At 44.4% G+C, this 9,993-nt stretch overlaps 1 long non-coding RNA gene across 1 annotated transcript; it reads right to left on the reverse strand.

Annotated features, from left to right (window-relative positions):
- Window positions 1–576: 576 nt before the first annotated feature.
- On the reverse strand, window positions 577–4,872 carry LOC140420111 (uncharacterized). Its single transcript, XR_011946191.1, has 2 exons — window positions 4,341–4,872; window positions 577–4,086 (listed from the first exon to the last, which is right to left on the reverse strand). It is a non-coding gene; the product is annotated as an uncharacterized lncRNA (long non-coding RNA).
- Window positions 4,873–9,993: the final 5,121 nt, after the last annotated feature.

The raw sequence follows: 9,993 nt of genomic DNA on the forward strand, positions 1-9,993 counted from the left end.
AATCTGTTGAATTCAGTCTTGAATATACTCAGCGACTGAGCATTCACAGCCTTCAAGGGTGTAGAATTCCAATTTTCAAACTTGAATGAAGAAACACCTCATCTTATTCACATATCGCCATTAACATCTCAAGATGTTTTACCGGAGGATAGGTAGACAGGGATTCCTACAAATAGTTGTTTGTGGTTCATTGCAGTTCCTTGACAAGGTATCGGCTTTATTCTGAGTGTTGTGAAGGCTGAGCTGACTTTGCTGGTACGCCTGCTTTGCAGAGATGATCAGACAAGAGTAATGCTGCTGGGCTCAACGCTTTTTCATCAACAATGATTCAGCCTCTGCAGGAAATTGAGAAAAGAGGCAGCATTGCTCTGCGACCACACAGGATAGTACTGGTTAGATTCAATGTCTTTATCCAGAGGGTGTGGAACTTGCAGCCACATGGACTGGTTGAGGAAAACAGCTTGAATGCACTTCGCAAGTTGCAGACACAAGAGAGAAAGGAATAGAAATACCTGCTGACAGAGAGAAGCGATAGGCTCATAGGGAATATATACACTGACACTGGGTACAATGACCTGTTTTTGTGCTGTCTATTGAGTTTCATTCTACTTCAATTCTTTTTACAGGGTATTGGAATGGAAAGACTTACAGACAGCAAACTCAAGGTTTTTGAGAGACTTTTGATTTGTCAGGATATGAAAATCATCGACCCCTGAATGTGGAAGGAGAAATGTTTGTCTTCTATCTGTGGGAAGGTCAGTGTGACTGAAAGAAGCACCGAGACACATACATACGCAAGTGAATGTGTTCCAGTGAGCTGACTGTGAAAAGAGCCTTAACCAGTTACACAGCCTGAAAAAACATCACATCATTCACAGCAGAGAGAAACTGTACACGATGTTCTGTGTGTGAATGAGGCTCCAATCTGGAGAGACACAAGGTCATCGGCACCATGGAGAAACGGTGGAAATGTCACTGAAGGTAAGCATGCAGGTACAGCAGGTGGTGAAGAAGAAAAATGGTACCTTGGCCTTATTAGCATGATTTGAGTACAGTAGCAGGGATGTCTTGTTGCAATTTTACAGGGCCTTGGTGAGGCCACACCTGGGATATTGTCTGCAGCTTTGGTCTCCTTATCTGAGGAAGGATGTTCTTGCTATAGAGGGAGTGCAGCGAAGGTTTACCAGACTGATTCCTGGGATGGCGAGACTGACGTATGAGGAGAGATTCAGCCAGTTAGGATTATGTTCGCTGGAGATCAGAAGAATGAGAGGGATCTTATGGAAACCTATAAAATTCTAACAGGACTAGACAAAGTAAATGCGGGAAGTCCAGCACCATGCATCATAGTTTAAGGGTATGGGGTAGACTACTTAGGACAGAGATGAGGAGAAATTTCTTCACCCAGAGAGTGGTCAGCCTGTGGAATTCGCTACCACAGAAAGAGTTGAGGACAAAACATCGTCTGCTTTCAAGAAGCAGTTAGATACAGCTCTCCGGGCAAAAGGGATCAAAGGATGTGGAGGGAAAGCGGGGAACAGGTTACTGAGTTGGATGATCAGCCATGATCATAATGAATGATGGAGCAAGCTCAAAGGGCCGAATGGCCTCCTCCTGCTTCTATTTTCTATGTTTCTATGTAAGGCTGAAGTTTGTCTTGAGGGAATCAAACATTTTGGTGCCTTTTCCAATTGTACAATTAAATTGTGATTCACACTGAAAGGTTCACTTTCACTCAGTAATGATAACGTTTCACTTTTCTCAGCATAGACATTTTAGATTAAATACCAATTGTTCACTTCTCTTGTAGCTGGTGTGTGGAGAAGATCATGTTCACTGCAGACCTGTCAGCAGAGAAACCGCACTGTGCTTCTGGATACATTCAATCTGCAAGTAGATGGATCTTTTAGACATGACCCGAGTGAAGGTCCTCCCAGTGATGTTAAGGAGTGAGGTGTCCCTGTAGTTGTTGGAATCTCCTCTGTCACTGCTGATTTTATATATTGTGATGATTTTGCATCACACGTATGGAATGGTTCCTGTCACCCATCAGAGACGTCGGAGGTCATGAAGGTGCGACAGCCGATGGGACTTTCCGTGTGTAAGCAGATCAGCTGGAATCCCATCCTTGCCGGGTGCCTTTCTGAATGACCTTTTGAAGTTCAAGTGGTGAGGGTTCCTTGTCCAACTCAACCATGACAGGAGCTGCAATAGAGACAATCAGAGTCTGGGAGACGTCCAGCTCACAGCCGTGATCAACCCAGCAGAACATCTGTTTACTTCTGTTGGTAAGAACTTCACCAGCTGCCAATTTCAGCCGGGCAACTTTGGTGATGGTCGGATAAAGATCCCTCTTGATCCCATCAGTCGTAGATTTCCATTGTCACAGGCAGCTTGGAATTATTGACAGAGGCTGGTCCAATGTTTATTTGCACAGGATCTCCCTGATATTTACACAACTGTCTTGGCTACTTTCAAGTAATGCAGTGTTCTAGCTGTTGGGTTTATGTTGCACATCAGGTCGACTTTGCTTTTTGCTTCAATGACAGATGTCATCTCAGCCGAGTGAGTCTGAACCAGTCTTTGTTGTGGGTTCCACCTTTACCAAATGTTGCTGTTGCTGTGTCAGAAATAATTCAACTCAGCAACTTACAAACTTCATCAGTATTAATGTTGATGTTCAGGTTTTTAAGCGTTTTTTAAAGTACATGTATAATATTTCACAGTTTGTTTCGCTTCCTTCACAATTTAATATCATAATGGACAGAACACTGAAGAAGTCAGTAAGAATTGTCAGCAAGGATTAATCTGCACTTTCTAATTGGAGATGTTAAACAGTGGAACCTTTTAGACACTGATTTGCATCAAAGATCAAGTTAGGATTGAAGTGCAAGTTCAGAATTTTACTGTACATGTGTTCCTGTTGAGAGTTCTTGAATTAAGGTAAAAAAATCACAAATGGGGCTTTTAAAAAGGGACATTGTAGTCCCAAAAATCATTGATATCTTCAGGATATTAAACTGCAGCCAGTTGTAGGGATTGTTAACATCAGCAGAATCAAACCAGATATTGTCAGACTATCAATCCTGGATGCGATTAGCAGCAGCAAAACAGCAGATTCCAATCCCTGGTCATTTGTGAACTCGCTGGTGTCTCAGCAGGTGTTGTGACTGAGTGAATCCCGCTCCACACAAGGAGCAGGAGAACCGTCTCCCCCCGGTGTGCTCCCACTGATGTGTCAGCAGTTGGGATGCCCAAGGAAATCCCATCCCACACACGGAGCAGGTGAACGGCTTCTCCCCAGTGTGAGTGTGTTGGTGCTCACTGAGGTCAGTTGACTGACTGAAACTCTCTCCACAGGTGATGCACCTGAATGGTTCCTCATTTGTGTGCATTTGGTGGTGTGTCTGGAGGGTGAATACCTGAGTGAATCCCTTCCCACACACAAAGCAAATGAATGGTTTCTGACTTGTGTGAATTCGCTGGTGTTCAGTGAGGATGGATAAAGACTTGAATTTCTCTTCACAGGTTGTGCAGCTGAATGGTTTCTTCTCAGCGTGAACTCGCTGGTGTAAGCGAAGGGCAGATGACTGAGTGAACCTCCTCTCACACACAGAACAGTTGAATGGCCTTTCCCCAGTGTGAACACGTCGATGGATTTCCAGCCGGGGTGAAGAATTGAATCCTTCACCACAGTCCTCACATTTCCACGGTTTCTCCATGGTGCCAGTTTCCTCATATCTCTCCAGTTTGGACAGTCAGTTGAAGCTTTGTCCACACACACAGAACACCTGTATGGTTTCTCCCTGCTGCGAATCGTGTGATTTTTTTTACAGGATGTTTCACTGGTTGAAGCTCTTTGTACAGTCAATGTACTGGAACACTCTCATTCCATTGTGTGTCCTGATGCTTTTCCAGTCACAATGATGTTTGAAATGGTGTCACACAGGCAGAACACACAAACATTTCTCCTTCCAAATTCAATGACTAATGATATTCTGGCCGTGGCGACTCAGTGACTCTGTCAGATCATGCTGTGATGTTCGGTTTGAGCTTCCTGTCTGTAAATCCACCCATTCTAGTGCCCTGGAAAAGAAGTTTACAAAACGTTATACAGAGAGAAATCCTGAACATACAATATATTTTCCTCATTTGTACCTGCAAAACAGTAAACCCATACACGCTCTTGCTCCCTGCGCTGAATGCAAATCCCAGGGTGACTAATAGTCCCATATTTTACAGAAATGTATCTGAGTCCACTGCCCCAGTCTGCATGCTGCCTGGATGCTGGCTGTCCTACAAATTGGATCTTTGTCACTGCACAGAACCATGTTCCTTACCGCTTCTATGTTCCAACAGCTCTGGCAAACACCACCCTTAATTTTCACCATGAGAGTTGGTCAGCCCGTCAAACCCAGCACAACACCTTCACAATTATTTTCCTTACAGTTTACCTCCTGCCTCCACTCTGGCTGGGTTCAGTTCTCAAGCCTCTTTGCAAAGTGAGAATAAAATCAATTAATCACTCATTTTCTGTCCTGGTCACTGGGACCCTGATGCCCGCTCACTGGGACACACAAGAAGTAAACAAGCCCCGGGAGCTGCAAACTCGGGACCTGCAGGTTCCTATTGGGGGTTTGGGGCCTCCAGCGGGTGTTTGTGAATCCTCCCCGCCCACCTCCCAGGGTTTCCTTCCTTCCCAGAGATCAGAATCCTCATTGATTTGAGTCCAAAGTGTCAGCTCTTATTCACTGTCCCCCTCCTCTGGTGTGAACCATCCTCCAGTCGCTGAAGTAGGAGGGTTAACCTGGGCCTGTTCCCGGCAGCTGCAAACCAGGGAGCTGACAATGATTCTGAAGGGTTTGCGGATCCTCCCACTCACCGCCTGACGCTGACTCCGCTTCTCCGGGACAAAGGAGTCCCTTCCCGAGGCCAACACTGGAATTGCGCATGCTCCAAACTCCGTTCCCGCGCCTGCGCACTGGTGTCCAACTATAGCAGCCGCATTGCGCATGCTCTGCATCACAATGCCAGGTTGATTGACAGCAGCTCCAGACCAATACGAAGAGGGGACGGACCTGGATGCCTGAATGGGAGCGGCTGATCCACCAACCAATCAGAGTGAATGAGGGGCGGGCCTGAGCTCGGATCTTCCTCATTGGTTGAAACTCTGCAGCATTTTGAAAGCTAATTTGTCTCAAACTCCAGGAGGAAACTGCACCTTTCTGTGTGTGGCTTTAAACAGATGAGACCCTGTGGGTGTGGAGCAAATATTTCAACGTTTATTCATCAAAAGTGGAAATCTGAAACTATGTCCACACAATTCAGGGGCTGACTTCAAAATAGAACCGGGCAGACAGGGAATGTCTACAGTAACAGAATATGCTGGACAATCTCAGCAGGTCTGACAGCATCTGTGGAGAGTAAAGGGAGCAAATGTTTTGTGTCTGGATGACTCTTTGTCAAAGCCATCCATACTCGAAACATTAGCTCCCTTTCTCTCCCCAGATGCTGTCTGCTGAAATACTTGAGTTTTTACTGCTTTTGTTTCAGATTCCAGCATCTGTCGTAATTTGCTTTTATCTGAATGTCGACAGTATCTTGTTTTGGGGTCACTGCGTATCATTTTTCCCCCACTTACCATTACCTGTTTAAATGTGAAGAAAGAGCTTTTCAAGAATGAGACACAGTAACTGACACCCTGTTCAAAATGAAACTAAAGTCACTGTCTGTCTTATAGAGGCTACCCAGGCCATGGAGGCAGATTAAGAAACTTTGTCGCCAGAGCGGCACGGTAGCACAGTGATTAGCACTGTTACTCCATAGCGCCAGGGTCCCGTGTTTGATCCCCGGCTTGGGTCCCTGCCTGTGCAGAGTCTGCATGTTCTCCCTGTGTCTCCGTGGGTTTCCTGCAGGTGCTCCGGTTTCCTTCCACAAGTCCCGGGGGACATGCTTGCTAGGTTAATTGGACATTCTGAATTCTCCCGCCGTGTACGTGAACAGGCGCCTAAGTGTGGCGACGAGGGGATTTTCACAGTAACTTCAATGCAATGTTAATATAAGCCTACTTGGGACAATAATAAAAATTATTATTTTTAATTGATAAGGAGGAAGTGTTAAAGTGAGAATGTAAATTACAGTGGAGCTGGCAATAATTTCCCAGTCTTTGCTGGAGGTGCCAGAGGACTGGAGAATTACAAATCTTATGCATTTGTTCAATAAGGATAGCCCCAGCAATTGCAGATCAGTTAGTTTAACATCATTGGTGGGCAAGCTTATAGAATCAATTATTCCAAATAGAATTTTAAAACATGGAAAATTATGGACTGATTTGCAAGAACCAGTATCAATCCACCTACCCTGCACATCTTTGGGTTCTGGGGGTGAGACGCACATAGACATGGGGAGAATGTGCAAACTCTGCATGGACAGTGACCCAGGGCCAGGATCAAATCCGTGTCCTTGGCGCTGTGAGGCAGCAGTGCTAACCACTGTGCCGCCGTGCCGCCCAACTGACAGATTTCTGAATGTCAATAACACAAAGGGATATGGGAATAGTGTGGGGGGAAAGGCATTGAAGTGGATGATCAGCCATGATCGTATTGAATGGTGGAGCAGGCTCAATGGGCTGAATGGCCAACTCCTGCTCCTATGTTCCAATGATACAAAGATAGGTAGGAAAGTAAATTGTGAAGAGGACATAAGGAGGTTACAAAAATATATATTAAATGAGTGGTATAAAATTTCCCAAATGGAGTGCAATGTAGGAAAAGTTATTACTTGAAGATTTGTATTCATTGCAGAGCTGGAGATTCGGAGGGATCTGGGTGTCCAAGAGCATGAATCACAAAAGGTGAGTATAAAGGTACAGCAAGTAATTAGGAAAGCTAATAGAATGTCATTGATTATTGTGAGGGGAATGGAATACAAAAGTAGGGAGGTTATCTTATGAGGAATGAATGGACAGGCTGGGCGTGTGTCCGATGGAGTTTAGGTGACTTGATTGAACCTTGATGTTGGATGTGGAAAGGATGTTTCCTCTTGTGAGAGAATCTAGAAATTGAAGTCTTCTTAAAGTAACAACAGTGGTTAGCACTGTTGCCTCACGGCATTGAGGACCCGGGTTTGATCCCAGCCCCAAGTCACTGTCTGTGTAAAGTTTGCACATTCTCCCCGTGTCTGCGTGGGTCTCATGCCCCCAACCCATAGATTAGCAGGGTAGGTGGATTGGCCAGGCTAAATTGCCCCTTAATTGGAATTTTAAAAAAGTAGCAACTTGACCCTTTAAGGCAGAGAAGAACTTTTTTTCTCGCAATGGGTGCTGAGTCTTTGGAACTCTCTTCCTAAGGGCAGTGGAAGCAGAGCCTTTGAATATTTAGAAGGCAGAGCTGGATAGATTAGTGTTAAGCAAGGGGGTGAAAGGTTATCGGGACAATAGGTGGGGCGAAGACCATCATATGACGATATGAAATAGGAAGAAGAGGATGCTGTTCAGCCTTTAAATAGGATCATGGCTGATTCAACATTTCTCTCGTCCACTTTCCTGCCCTTTCCCTGGAATCCTTGATTCCCTCACTGATCAAGAATCTACCTCAGCTTTAAATATACACAGGGACTCTGTCCCCACAGCTTTCAGTTCCAAAGATTCACAACCCTCAGAGAAAAAATTCCTCTTCATCTCAGTCTCAAATTTACATCTCTTTATTCTGGGCCTCGACTCTCCCACGAGGGGAAACATCCTCTCAGCATTTACCCTGTCAAGCCCCTGAAGAATCCTGTATGTTTCAATGAGATCACCTCTCAATCTTCTAAATTCCAATGAGTAGAGTCCAAACCTGTTTAACCTTTGCTCCTAAAACAATCCCTTCATACCGGAGATCATCATAGTGAATCTTCTCTAACCCTCCTCCAATAAAATAATATCTCTCCTTAAATAAGGGGGCCAAAACTGCTGACACTATCTCTGTAGGCATTTCTTTAGGATCCTAAGGTGTAAGTCATCAGGGATAGGGTACTTATCTGTCTTTAGCCGCATTAGTTTGTTGAATACTGCGTCTCTAGTATTGGTATTTAATTCCTCCTCCATATTCTTTAGTATTAATGGAATATTTGAAGTCTCTTCAACCATAAAGACGAATGCAAAAGATCTGTTTAACTCCTCTGCCATTTCCTTATTCCCCATAACTATCTCCGCAGATTTAATTTCTAAGGGGCCTGTGTGGAGTTGAGGTTACAATCAGATCAGCCGGGAACTTATTGAATGGTGGAGCAGGCTCGAGGGGCCGAGTGGCCTCCTCCTGCTCCTAATTCATATGTTATCACATCCTTTATAATAGATTGTAGCATTTTTCCTCCAATGATGTCAGGTTAATGGGTCTGTAGTTCCCTGTTTTCTCTCTCTCTCCTTAAATAGTGGGGTTACATTTACCACCTTCCAATCTGCAGGAACCATTCCAGAATCTACAGAATTGTGAAAGATGATCACCAATGTATCCTCTATCTTTACAGCCGCCTCTTTCAACACTCTGGGATGTAGAGCAGCAGCTTTTGGGGATTTATTAACTTTCAACCACATTAATTTCTCCAGTACTACTTTTTCACTAATACTAATCTCTTTCAGTTCCTCGTGCTCACTGGTCCCTTGGTTCTCTGGAGTTTTTAGAACAATTTCTGTATCTTGCTCCGTGAAGACAGACACACAGTTTAGTTTCTCTGCCATTTCCTTATTCCCCATTATAAACTCTCCTGTCTTTGCCTGGAATGGACCCACAGTGGTCTTTGCTAATCTTTTCCTTTTCACATTCCTATAGGAGCTGTTCCAGTCCTTTTGTTAATGTTTCTCGCCAGTTTGTTCTCATATTCTATTTTCTTTTTATCAGTTTCTTGATCCTCCTTTGCTGAATTCTAAAACAAATCCTCCGGCTTATTACCTAATTTGGCCATTTTATGAGCCCCTTCTTTTCATGTAATGGAATCTTTAACGTTTCCTGTTATAATAATAATCTTTATTATTGTCAAAAGAAACTACTGTGAAAATCCCCTCGGCACCATTGCATCACTATTACTGTTGGATATTTATTCCTTAAATTAATTTATATTTGTCATACATATGTGAAATTCGCCAAAGTCCCAGAGGACCACAGGCTTCTCCTGAGAAAGAGAGAGCGAGAGAGCTGCTTGGTGGTGATTTGACCCGAGGATCACCACACCTCAGGCGAGGGGCAATGTTGAGAAGACGGGGCCTTCATGGATAACCTCAGCCGGTACAGGAGTTGGACCCACACTGTTGGTGTCGCTCAGTATCACAAACCAGCCATCCAGCCAACTGAGCTAACCAATCCCCTTGTAAATATGTAATAATTCCTTAAATAATAGCTATCTCCCATCATACCTTTTAATGTATTTTCCCAGCCCACCTCAGACACCTTATTCCCTCATACCCTGAGCCCCGCATACTCAGTTTTCCACAGTGAGAAACACCCAAATAAACTAAACAAAAGAACCCTGTGACCACCATAGTCCCTCTTCATGGCAACGTGGCATGGTTCTGGGGCTTCCAAACAGAAATGGAAACAAATAGTCTTAAACTTCAAAACTTCCTTTCACTCTTCTGATTCTTGAGAAACTTCAAACCAGGTATTTGCAAGAAGGTTCAGAGTGCATCAGCCCATTGGAGGCAAAGTTATGAGACCGGCCAGTCCAGCAGAAAGAAACCCTCCGACCCTCCCCATCGACCAACTGTCAGAATGAACAAAATGCAGTCCTCTGTGTAATTGAAGCAGAAACAATAACAACAGAATCCTACCCCTGTAATCAATTGTGAACTTGTTGGTGTCTCAGCAATTTCGAGGAAACACAGAATCCCTTCCCACACTGAGAGCAGGTGAACGGTCTCTCCCCAGTGTGAATTCGCTGATGTGACTTGAGGTTGGATGACTGAGTGAATCCCTTCCCACACTGAGGGCAGGTGAATGGCCTCTCCCCAGTGTGAAC

The sequence above is a fragment of the Scyliorhinus torazame genome, chromosome 5, assembly GCF_047496885.1.
Source record: "Scyliorhinus torazame isolate Kashiwa2021f chromosome 5, sScyTor2.1, whole genome shotgun sequence".
In the NCBI taxonomy this organism is placed as follows: Eukaryota; Metazoa; Chordata; class Chondrichthyes; order Carcharhiniformes; family Scyliorhinidae; genus Scyliorhinus; species Scyliorhinus torazame.